The following is a 13,323-nucleotide window of genomic DNA, read 5'->3' on the forward strand; positions in this document are numbered from 1 at the left end:
ACACGGACGGATCGTCCAATAGACAAGTTGGTGGAGTAAGGGTCATACTTCAATCTCCAGCAGGCGGCGACATTGAATGCATGGTCCGTCTTGACTTCCCTACGACTAACAATGAAGCAGAGTATGAAGCCCTAATAGCGGGGCTAGATCTCGCTAAAGCAGTAGGGGCCGCGAATATGGTCATCCATTGTGATTCCCAGGTTGTCACAAATCAAGTGAATGGTGATTATGAATGTAAGGGCAAAAAGATGAAGAAGTACTTAGAGCAAGCAAAGAGAAGGGTAAATGAGTTGCAGGCCAAGATAGTCCAAATTCCAAGAAGAGAGAACGAGCAAGCCGACCGTCTTGCCAAGGCCGCATCGACGGAATATATGATCACCCCCGACAAGGAACTCTCCTTTATTCAGCTCTCACCGCTGATAGATGTCGTCGATGTGCAGGAGATAGGTTCCAAAGGCAATTGGACCACCCCCTTAATCTCTTACTTAAAAGATGGCACGTTGCCTGACGGGAAGGAAGCAGCAAGAGAGCTGAAGGTCCAGTCGGCATGATTCGTCTTGATAAAGGATGTTTTATATAAAAGGGGTTTCTCCCGACTGTACTTAAGATGTTTAGGCCTCGAAGAGGCAGAGTATGTGATAAAAGAAGTACATGAGGGGATTTGTGGCAACCACTCAGGGTCGCGATCATTGGTGCATAAATTGATTCGGGCGGGATACTACTGGCCGACTATGCAAAAGGATACCAAAACTTATGTTAAAGCTTGCGAAAAATGTCAAAGGTTCAGCAACATCATCAGACAACCAACGGAAGAACTGACCCCAATAACAGCTTCGTGGCCGTTCGCTCAATAGGGATTAGACAACATCATGGGCCCATTCCCGATAACAGTAAGGAAACTGAAGTCCTAATAGTCAATATAAACTATTTCACGAAATGGGTGGAAGCCAAAACCTTGGCCACCATCACTGAGAAGAACATACGAAGCTTCATTTGGAAAAACATAATTTGTAGGTACGGAATCCCTAGGGTTTTGGTCTCGAACAATGGAAAGCAATTTGACAATAACTCCTTTAGAGACTTTTGCTCACAATTAGAAATCAGGAACCACTACTCCTCCCCTGCCCATCCTTAAGCCAACGGACAAGTTAAAGTCACGAACCGATCCTTACTTCGAATCATCAAGACTCGGCTTGAGGGCGCAAAGGGCGTATGGCCAGAAGAGTTGCCCAGCGTCCTATGGGCGTACAGGATGACGGCTAGAACCCCCACAGGAGAGACTCCATTTCGACTAGCATACGGAAGTGAAGCGGTCATCCCAGCCGAGGTCGGACTCACAAGCTACAAGGTGGACAATCACGATGAGGAGAGGAACGACGAAGCCATACGTCTACAGCTTGATCTAGTTGACAAGGTCAGGGCAACAGCTAAAAAAAGGCTTGCGCGATACCAGGACCTCATGGCCAAACACTACAACTCCCAAGTCAAGCACCGAGACTTCAAAGTTGGAGACCTCATCTTGAGGAAAGTGATGGGCGCCGCCAAAGATCCTACACAAGGAAAGCTCGACCCAAACTGAGAAGGACCTTATAGAATAATGTCATGGCTAAGGAAGGGCACCTACCACTTAGAGACACTTGACAGGCAGAAGCTGCGCTACCTATGGAACACTGAGCATCTTAGGAAGTACTACCAGTAGAAGACAGCATGAAGAACGCTACTCCTCATTCCCAGTCTATTTCTTTTAGTCATTTATCTTAGTTTACTTTTTCCTACAGTACTTTTCAAGCCCAAAGGGCTGAGGTTTATTCTTTTTGGAACAATTTTTTACTTATATATGCATTCATCATAATAAGATGAGTTTATTCAAAAACGACTGGCGTATTTATTGTGTGGACGAATTTATCATTAAGTCCACTAACTAGACGACCTTATTACTAAATCCACAAAGTAGACGGCCTTATTAAGTCCACAAAGTGAACGAGCCTACTGCTCAATCCACAAAGTGGACGAAATTATCACAAAGTCCACAAAGTGGACGGGTTTACTGCTCAGTCCACAAAGTGGACAAAATTATCACTAAGTCCAAAAAGTGGACGACCTTACTATAAGTGGAAGTGGACGACCTTATTATTAAGTCCACAAAGTGGACGAGTCTACTGCTAAGTCCACAAAATGGATGGGTCTACTGCCAAGTGGACGACCTTATTATTAAGTCCAAGTGGATGACCTTATTATTAAAGTGGACGAGCCTACTGCTCAGTCCACAAAGTGGACGAAATCACTAAGTCCGAAATCACAAAGTGGATGAAATCACGAAGTGGACGAATTTAGCACTACGTCCATAAAATGGGTAAACTTATCACCAAAGTCTACAAACTAGACGAATTTAATATAAAATACACCAAGTGGACGGGTTTATTAAGTCCACAAAGTGGATAGGTTCAATATAACATCCACTAAGTGGACGAGTTCATTACAAAACCTACAAAATGAATGAATTTATTAGAATCCACAAAGTGGACGAGTAGTCAACTAAAAGAAACCTTATGCCATTATTCGTAAGCTGACAGATCCATGGCGAGTACCCCAAGTGACGGGTTGAAATCAGTAAAGAAGACGAGCCTAAGGACAACCTAAGAAGACATCTTCGCCCTATTTCACTAAGTACCCTGGCATACAAGTGCAAAAGATAAATACACACATGCCAAAAGAAAAGTAACGCATATATACTGAAAGTGACGGGCAAAAAATGATTTTTACAAGCAAAAGCCCAAAAACAAGCAGGCGTCAAACACTGTCTGGAACTAGCTTACATTTTACAAATAAGAAAGAAAAAGCTGAAGTTCATGGAACCGAGGGGTCTTGAGACTTTCCATCACGCTTTGGAAGAAGGGCCTGGACACCTGGAGTGAAAGGATCTTCAGCATCAAGGTCTTCAGCATGAGGATTTTCTGACGAAGTCAAGGTGATGGGCTTGTCCACGGCAGGCTAAGCAAGGACGATACTATCACCTTTTGGGTCCGCCTCAAGCTTAGTAGTATCGTCACTTTCCTCAAAGATAGTGTCGCCCACAGGTAGGGGTGGCAAAGTAAGCCCAAACCCATTTGCCAAACCAAACCCACCCATTCTAATTGAACCCAAACCCACCCAACTATTAGTTGGGTTAAATGGGTATCAACCCAATTAGACCCAGTGATTATTGGGTTTTAACTAAAAACCCAATGAGACCCATTTAACCCAAAAACAATTTATCCAAATTCAACCCAGCCTTTCCCATAAAATAAAAATATAAAAAAGAAAAAGAACTCAGACGTTTCAGTGTTTATTTTGTGTTTATTTAATTTTAATTACTTTCATACTCAAATTTCTCATCATTATATTTTCTTAATTTAATTTGAACCTGTTTCATTCGTTCTACAAGATTCTGTAACTTAGAACTTGTTTCTAAGATTTTCTTTTCCCTGTTTGTTTCTCGGGAAAATTTCAGACACAAATGGAGAACAACACGTCTCCTCCATCAACCACCAGCACGACCACCGCGACATCAACTCCACCGCGTGAAGAAACTGTCAAAACTACTCTTCACCTCAAAAACCAAAACTTCAGCATTGACTTCGCTTCCCTCTACCACTCTATTTTCCCGCCAAAATCACCATTATCGGCCACCACCACCACCTCGATCTCCCTCATGAGCAGCCCATCCACATGTTCCTCCTCCATCGACGATGCCGTTTCATCCACTCAAAACCGCCTCAACCAAGCTCGATTGATCCTCCAGTACCAAGAACTCAACGACCACTACGATCTCTGCTGAGCTTGCCTCATCAATCTTCTCTTTGAGGCCAAGTCTCTCCGCCACGAGAAAGCTGAGCTCCGCCGAGCTTCTCAAGCTTCTCTCATCCCAAGCCTCATTCCACAATCTCCTCCTCTCTTCTTCTTATCCAACTGAGGCCATTGTAAAGAAAATTTTTTTCTTTGTTTTTTCTTTTTCCCAGGAAAGTTTAGAGCTTGAAATGAAATTTTTTTGTATTTGTTGTACTGTTTGGTTGCCAAGAAAGTAAGAGAAAATAGAAAAGAAAAGAAAATATTTTTTTTTATTTGGATTTTTAATATAATTGCTGATGTGGATGTGCTTATATGGAATTTTTTAATCCCAAGAATGGAGACTAAAGAGAGTGGAAAAGAAAATCCAAGAAAGTGTGGGTGTTTTTACTTTGATGGCATTTTAGTAATTTAGTTAATTAGGTAATTGGGTGAGTTGGGGTTTACCCATTATAATTGGGTTGGGTTGGATTTGGGTTAAAAGCAATTAGTTAAATGGGTTTTAATGGGTAAATGAGTTTTATATACCCAACCCAATTATGTCTAACCCAAACCCACCCATTCGACACCCCTACCCATAGGAGTCGAATGTAAAGGCTCGTCCATACTAACTTTGTATAAATCCAAGTCAAGGTAGACGGACTTGATCTACTTTAGGCAATCTTCAAACTCGTCACTGTAGTTGACGGCACAAGCGTCTATAAAGGGCTGAGAATCCTTAAATTCCGCCACGGCGTCGCTCTTGGCCGTCTCCACCTGGCTTGAAAGAGCCTTCAGCTCTTTTTCTACCATTTCTTTAGCCTCATGTTCCTTTTTTCTCTGACGACTCTCCTCCTCCAGCTCTCCAGTTAGCTCCTTCACTTTTTGATGAAAATCGCGGATAGCATCCTTGTATTGCTTTTGCGCGCCAGTCAGGTTCTTGATGCGTGTATGCAGACGGGTAATCACTCCCTCCTTAGCGACGCCCCTATCCTATAAAGATTCATACGAACCAATTCCTATGCAACGAAAACACCGTCAATAACGCGAAAAAGAAGAAGAGATGCTAATAAGGAATAAGGTGACATACCCGGGAAAGGTCAAAAAGGCCTGACGCCCCCAACACTTTCGTCGCTCGCTTGGCACAAGGATCTAATTCCTCACTCTTGAGGACGGACTCCATCACCTCAATAGCATAGTCCTTGTGGGTAAGAAGGCGACGGACAGGTTCTTGAATGACGGGGCCAGACGACGTCATTAACCCCTTGCCCGCTCCATGACTCGGCTTTGAAGGAAATGTCTTCTTGGGGTGCTTAACCTCAGGGATGATAGTGGCTTTCTTGGAGGGACGCTCGTCCTTCCCGTCATCTTTTCTTTTGTTAGACGTCTTCCCGACGACTTTAGGGGCTGACGTAGACATTCCCTCCCCTTTTGCTTTCTTCTCCTCTTCCTTCCTCTTGGCAATAGTGGCCCAGACCCTTTGCCTAGCTGCCTCCATTTCTGCAAAAGACGAGAAGCAAGAATCAAAACAGGAGAAAACGACGAAAGAAAAAGAGATGGGAGAAATTAAGAGACGCATACTTCGATGGGAGTAGGCGTTTAACCTACAAGCTTCTATCGTTGGCTCTGGACCTCCACAATATAAATGTTAATCAAGTCTCGACACTTCTGCTCGTCCAACGAGATGGCTGTTACTCGACGGATAAAGTCCTCTTGTTTCGCTGTGATATGTGGACAAACGCTAGTTGAAAAGAAAAGTAGACGGTGTTAGAAGTTTGAAATGAATAGACTAAGTAAAAAAGTAGACGGGATCAACCTGAGTCCCTGACATAAGCCCAATTGTTGTCAAAACTGTGGGGCATCGACTCCCACTCCTCTTGACAGCACACCCAGTTTGTCCCCTCGACAAAAAAGTACCTGCCCTTCCAATTCCTATTTGAATCGGGCATATCCAACACCAACTTTAGCTCTTTCTTCCTTGCTGCAAAATGGTATATCCCCTAGGACAAGGAGATATGCTGGGGTCGGTAGCACCAAAAGAACTCGTCAAGGGTTAACTAACAGTTCCCGCCACTCAGACGACCCCACAAGATCTTAGCCCCAATAAATATCCGCCAAGCATTGGGGGCAATCTGGCTGACAGATAAACCTAAAAAATTAGCCAGTTGACGATGAAGTGCCGTTAGTGGCAGCCTCAATCCTGCTGTGAACATGGCGTCATACATGCCAACATCTGCGGTTTGCCCTGAATAACATTTCTTACCCTCCTTAGGGAGACGGATTGGGATGTTGTCTAGAATTTGGTAACGAGCACGTAAGTTATTGAATACATTGACCGACATCGTCGGCAAGAATTCATTAACAGTCCATTTCTTGGGTAGAATGAAAGGACGGTCCTCCCCGGGGACTCCCGAGGTGCTTTCTAAGACCTCCTCACCATCGTCATCTTCACCCCTATCACCCGTTCTCTCCCCTTCCTCTTCACCAATCTTTTTGTCTCTGTCACTTGTTCTTTCTTCCTCCCTTTCATCATCCTCGTCTTCGCCCTCACTCACCTCACCTTCTCTACAACTCTCCACTTCCTCGTCAAAAGAATGGGCTGACGTTTCCCTCTCTAACGACCAGGAAAAGCCCTCCTCGGGCTCACGACCTACTTGGAAGACCTCGTCGTAACCCGCTCCCTTGGGGATCGATGATTGTTCACTCATCGCCTCTCTAGACATTTGACTACCTACAAGTGACGGATTCATTCTAAGAACCTAAGTTGACGACCTCACTACGAAAGTTTACTAACTAGGAAAACGAAAAAGAAAATGTAATAATAAAAATGATATCATAAAAGGAAAGAAAACTTACAAGTGATTCCTTGATAAAAGACACTTTTGGAAAGATGACGGGGCAGAAGGTGACGAGATCGGAAGGCTGACAGAGGAAAGGAATTCAGGAGGTGACGGGCTCTTTCTCTCAAGATCAGCGAAAGACAAAATGTATATATATATATATATATATATATATATAAATAGATATATATATATATATATATATATATATAGGCAGAGGTTGCATGAAAGACGAAGCGACACATTCGTCCAGACGTTGAGCCAATCAATTCGTGCCACGTGTTCAAGCATTTAATGAAAGCAGTTCGAGGCATCACACATGAATGACCTTTCTGATGATGTTAACTCCATAACTCGTCAGCTGAAGCTGACGAGGCTATGGAGTAGGGGGCAGCTGATAAGGATAATTTTTCAATTAACCCATGACGAAACAAAAGGCGACAGACATAACAAGATCGTCAGCTTCACTCATGAGAGACGATCTTGTTGTAAAGTCTATAGCTCCCCTCCATACCTGACGGCTACATCTTGGGCACAGTAAGCTGAAAACAATAAGCTGAAGATAGTAAACTAAAGACAGTAAGCTGAAAAGGATAAGCTGAAGGCAATAAGCTGAAAAGGATAAGCTGAAGGCAATAAGCAGAAGGGAATGTATGAACCTCTGTTGGGTCTGACACGGCCTTACTTAATCTCCACGCATATGTGTACAAAGAGACATCTTGTGCTGCACGTTTAACCCTAATCAAGAAGGCTCCTACAAGGAAAAGAACTCTAGGAGATACGCAGAATCCAAGAGGTTCTCTCCTAGAAGGAAAGTACTTCTTGGCCAAGGATGTCAACCCTACACTACTATAAATACCTCAAAACCCTCAAAAATCAAGGTACGCATTATTCATCCCAGTTCTGGCATTCTAGAGTTGTGAAAAAGATATTCCTCTAACTTGACCGTCGGAGGGTATTTAGCTGGTACCACACCGGTACTCTTCTTAAGGTCTTCAGCTTTTGTGTTGTGCAGGTCCTCTATCAGGAGCACGTAAGGACCGTGTGACTTACTAATGATTTTCGGCATCATCAATTATCAATGCTTTATCTAGCGGTGGGAGCTATCCAGCAAGTATCTCCAATGTCCTTCAAGGAGTTGAGTTGTTGAGGCGGACTTTTCGCAGGGCTGCAATCTCACACACCCGAAGGAAAGGCAATAAGGGACTGTCTGATTTTAGAACTTGATTAGAGGAAGACCCGTGCTTCCTTATTTCTGTACTAAAATGAGGATTCCTCTAATGTAATTTGACTGTTTGTTGTATGAAATGCAGTTTTCTTATCAAAATAATATTAAAAAAATATGTTTACAGTCAACAGTCACCTACTCGGGCAAAATGGCTGGCCCGTTTGTAATTTTATACTGTCATTGAACTTTTTAGCCATCCTCAAATAGCTACTGCCCAGTTGGGATTTAATCCATTAACCGTAAGCGTGGTCTGATCTGAGAGAGCTGATTTCTTTTTTTTTTTTGAAATTGGATTTGATATTGAGGGGATTCCGTGAGACTTCCGGTCAGGTTAGTAATAATCTTTTTTTTCTTTTTTCTTTTTTTGAGGGAGCCTTTATCTTTTTATCTTAATTCTAAACTTTTTGTGCTGTGAATTTGAGATTGATGTTAGGCAGAATGTTTAATTCACACCACATAGGCAAAGTTTTTTTTTTTTTTTGGTGGTTTAGAGAGAGTCAAATATTTTAGTCATATCTAAAAAAAACAAGCTTTCTTATAATAGCATGCTAGATATCTACCTAGGAAGATTATTAATTTGTTGGATTGATGAACTTATATTAATTCAAAGTTCTTTTTTTTTTATTAGAGGAATATTAACTGGATTTTTGTCTGAATTCTTGAGTTGATAAGGTCACTAATTTGTTGTATCTGTCATTGAGTCATTGTGGACTAACATGTATAAATCTGCTTTATTAGCATGGTCATTTGCATCATCAAAAATTGGGAAGTTGTCAATTTGTGAAATCTATGTTTCTGGAAAATAACCCATGTTGTGTTTTGATCTGAGTCCATGTTTAGTATCTGGATTTTATTAATTTGTTTCCTGAACAATTTGGCATCTTCACTTATTTAGCATCTCAATTTGCTAAGTGCCTTATAGTTCAACTATCATCTTATAGTTCAACTATCATCTCCTAAAGTTCAAATCCCCCCACCCCCAATTATTGAACTATCAAAACTTATTTAGCATATCAATTTAATGACTTGTGGTTGAATCAAATGAAATGGCTGCTACATGGGTCAAGTTTGTACTACTACTTATAGAAGGATCTGAGGGTTTTGTCTTTCCAAGTTGCAGAGTATGGAATCTTATTGAGTTGTAGAAACTGCTGGTTATTTACATTCGCAGAGCTATTCTTTTACAATATCACCTGGTTTGACTAGTAACCTTTCACAAATTAGTGCTGAATAAACATGGTAGTTTTTAGAAAGTTTCGGGTTAGGTAGACGCAAAATTTTAGAAAGTTTCGGGTTAGGTAAACGCAAAATAGAGTAGAAAGTTCCACATAATTATAATCCTTTTCAAAACCCTCTATAATCAACAAATGCCAAGTTATAAATGTGTTCTGGTTTCATATTTAGACAATTAAACCAATGCAAAATTATATTTTATATTAATACCATTTAGGATGTACTGAATGATCTTATGTAATGCGCCAATGAATTTGTTCCCCATGTAATTAATATAATACTTCAGATATTATAATGTGCTTGAAAACACCTACAGTGATACCTTAAAAATGTAAATAAAATTTTGGAATTGTAGTCATTTTACCAAAAAGTGAACTTTCTTAAGCCATGAGGATATAGAGGTTTTGTGGGAATTTAGACACTCATAAGCATTTGCCAAATGGAATGCTTATGAATCCTCATGTTGAAAGATATTGTGAAGCAAATGCTATGAAGCATGAGTGTGTTTTCGGATTTGGGTGAGAGTGCAGGTGTGAGACTCGGCAATTTTAAAAAAAGTAGAGTGTGGGTGCGGCGGGATGCGGCAATTAAAAAATTATTAATTTTTTTTTATTTATATTTTCTATATATTGCTAAGTATAAATTATAAAATTATGTCTTGAAAATATAATTTTATAATTTTACAATTATATTTGAAATTATATTTTTAAAATACAATTTCACAAAATATATGCAAGACTGTGTGTAACTAATTATATACAACAATAATTAATCTATATTAAAATTTCAATTCTTACCCACACCTCATCAATGAATGTTGAGTAGGACCCGCTCTCCTCAAAAAGTCCAATCCATAACTCATAACAAAACGCACACTCACTCCACATCTAACATCACTCTCCTCTCCTCTCCTCTTTCCAAAACAAAAAAGAAAAATCTTCCATTCTTTTTTGTTTCTCTCTCTCTATGATCAACCCATGGAAAACAACTCATTCAGGACCTTCACTTCATACCTGACTCCAGCGAATCCTCACCGTGCTCACACGAAATCGACTTTCAAAATCCACCGTCATGGGATGATCAGCCTCATGACGATCAACCTCACCAGAAGGTCCAGAACTACAAAGTGAAGTTCATGTGCAGCTCTGGCGACAAGATCCACCCTCGTCCTCACGACAATTGGAGCTACTCCTTCACTTCATACCTTTATAAACAATAAAAATAAAAAACCTTGAATTTTGGCCTGAATCGGCCATATCGGCGCTAGTACGGCCTGACTGGGTACATTTCAGTAGTAATTCGGCCCGAATCAGCGCATATCGGGAAACGAAAAAAAAAAGTGACGTAGCACCAAAGCGCAGGCAGTCGCGTCGCTCGCCGCTCGCCTCGTCGGACGTCAGTGCGGTGCCTCTAATGCCGCGTTCGTGCTTCATAGAGCAAATGTGACATAGGAAATGTATTTTCCAATTGAAATGCACCATTTGGCTCCCTTAAGATCTATAAAGCCCTTGAAGTTTGAAATCCATCTTTGAAATGTTGGCTGTTATACAAAAGGGAAATCCTTTAGAATTGGAAAAACTTTACTTTCAGTCAAAGGAAATCCAAATTGCTGCATGCCATCAGTCATAATGAAGACTAGTTGCTATGTATGCCCGCATTTTTTAGTAGATTTAGCTTCCATGTTAGGTGACATTGAAGCAAACACAATGTAGCTAGCAATTATTCATAGGACGTTGCTATGTCCTTTAAATTAATTTTCTATTATTAATGATATCAGCGTCTGAAATAATTTGAAATACGTGTCATATATGTTCTACTCACCTTTTTCTCTAATTTTCTTCTTCTCTACTTTCTCAAAATTTGCAGCCTGGGCAATTATAACTCTTCCAAATCTGCTTATTGAACCATTGCAGACTGTATCAATCCATGTAATGAATATAAAGAAGCTATGCTTATTCTAATGTTATAAAAAAAACCTTCAATAAGACATCAAAACCAATCCTATTAGAAGTTCTGCAACATGGAATATTTCTGAACATAAACTGATTCCCTTTCCAAGAAATCTGTAACTAGACTGCGATCCTTATTGAAAGGTACTAAACAGTCGTCTTTCTGTAACACCTCTGAAGAACTAGAATCATTGGGAATGGATTCTGAGACAGTAGTGCATAATGGCGGGTGCCACTGCAGGAAAGTCAGATGGCGTGTCCAAGCTCCCACTAGCGTTGTCGCTTCGGATTGCAACTGTTCTGACTGCTTCATGAGGGCTAACACCCACTTCATTGTCCCTGCTGAAAGGTTTGAGCTTCTGGGAGATTCCGAACAGTTCCTTACGACCTACACCTTTGGCACTCATACAGCAAAACACACATTTTGTAAAGTTTGTGGCATCACTTCATTTTATTTTCCACGTTCAGACCCAGATGGAGTGGCAATTACATTCAGGTGTGTTGATCCTGGAACACTAACCCATGTTGAGATTCAGAGTTTTGATGGGAGAAATTGGGAAAGCTCACAAGCTAAGAGAAGGGGCAAAATTCTGCCAACTGGAGGGCCAAAATGTATTTAAGTCAGGTAAATGGGAAGTTGATGACATTTGTTAGTTTCAGAATGCTTATGGAAATAATAATTGGGGATTTGTGTTTTTGGACTTTCACTGCACCTCTTATGCTAGGCGTGGTAGGGGTGATATTTTGCAAATTTGTTTTATTTATGGTGGTGTTAGCAAGTTTTCAATATTTCGGGTGCCAAGCATGGACGGAGCCATGGTTGGGCCTGGGGGCAATGGCCCCCCATTATTTTTAAAAAAATATTATTATATATATGGGTATTAATTTTAGTAATTTTATTTTAAAAAATTACACTTTTACTCCCTTAAAAATATCATTAATTCTTTTAAGAGTATTGTTATAGTCACAAATTTTTCTATAACATTTTTACAAACGGTTAAGGTAGCAAATTCTTATTGGTTCGCATTTAGGTTCGCCACTTACATTATCAGCAATTTGTAAAAATGTTTGTAGTTCAAACATTTTCCACATTTTAAAGACCATTAAAAAATATTTAGAAGTCTAAAATCTAAAAAAGAAATATGCAAGCCCAAAAAAATTAGTACAACAACAAAAATTATCAATAGTAAAACTTAAAAAAAAAAAAAAATTAAGCCTAGTCAACCAATTTTATTTAAAATAAACAACCTAACCGTTTAAAAAATTTTAAACAACTAGCTGCTAAGCGACTAAGTAGCAACAAAGTCAAAAGTTGAAGTCAATGCACACAACCAACAGCAAAGCCGCCTCCTAACTCTAAGTTCTGGCTTCGTCTCTAGTAGCAAGTACAAGATACAAATAACGCCATAGTTAAGGGTAGTTATCTACAGTTTTACTTTTTTTTTTTTTTTTTTTTTATGAACATCTACAGTAAACTTGTAATAAATTAGATACTGAGACTTGGTAAACTCTTTTGATGGTAACTCCCTAAATCTTTTCAGGGACCTATATCACATACAATATATACAATTCCTGCAACGTGGCTTAATTGGAACAACAAAATTCACCACATCAAACAAAAATTTAACTCAACTCCAAGTCAGCCGATTCATTGACAACTTCTCACACCTCTTTCCAATGGTAACCTTCTCACTCCGATGACATCAACCACCCCATTTCCTCTGCCACCACCAACACCACTGTTGTCAACTATTTCTCGCGCCAATGACCCCATGATGAAGCTCACACCCACAATATTGCCATCGCAGTTGCCACAACCCCACACTACTCGGCCAAGACCAAACCCGCAAAATTGCCACCTTGGATAGCAGATTGTTTAATTATGAATTTTTTACGAGATTTAATTATTACTAATTTGTAATTCGAATTTGGTCTTGTGTCGAATTAAAGCTTCCCATGTAAGCTTTCATATGACGCTGCCACAGGATTTTTGACTGCCTTGTGACACTGTTTATTTTTTTGTTAGTTAGGACTTAGAACAGCTCAAAGGGGATTTGATATGTGGCTTAGTTTGATTGGATTTTGTCTACATCTTCTTTCATTGACATTTCCGTTTTGCATTGTCGATGTATGTATGGATTCACTTATATTGGCCTCAAATGCCTTCATAATTTTTAAGATTCCCTTTTGTTTTAGTCAAGTCCCTTCTCTTAAATCAATATAAATTTAAAATAACTTTATTTAATCAGGTGAACCCATTTAATTGTGA

At 40.0% G+C, this 13,323-nt stretch overlaps 1 protein-coding gene across 4 annotated transcripts in view; it reads left to right on the top strand.

The window, feature by feature from the left end:
- The window catches only part of LOC142625137 (uncharacterized), a 34,970-nt gene extending 23,219 nt beyond the window's left edge, over positions 1 to 11,751 (top strand). Inside the window, exons 1-3 of one of the 4 annotated variants that reach the window (XR_012842377.1) lie at positions 8,025 to 8,202; positions 10,972 to 11,033; positions 11,199 to 11,751. The gene's annotated coding sequence lies outside the window, so the exon portion shown is untranslated. Of the gene's footprint in view, positions 1 to 8,024; positions 8,203 to 10,971 lie in introns of those variants that run through there. The other 3 variants (XR_012842375.1, XR_012842374.1, XR_012842376.1) reach the window with 3 other exon arrangements.
- The last annotated feature ends 1,572 nt before the right edge of the window (positions 11,752 to 13,323 follow it).

The sequence above is a fragment of the Castanea sativa genome, chromosome 1 (assembly GCF_040712315.1).
Source record: "Castanea sativa cultivar Marrone di Chiusa Pesio chromosome 1, ASM4071231v1".
Lineage (NCBI taxonomy): Eukaryota > Viridiplantae > Streptophyta > Magnoliopsida > Fagales > Fagaceae > Castanea > Castanea sativa.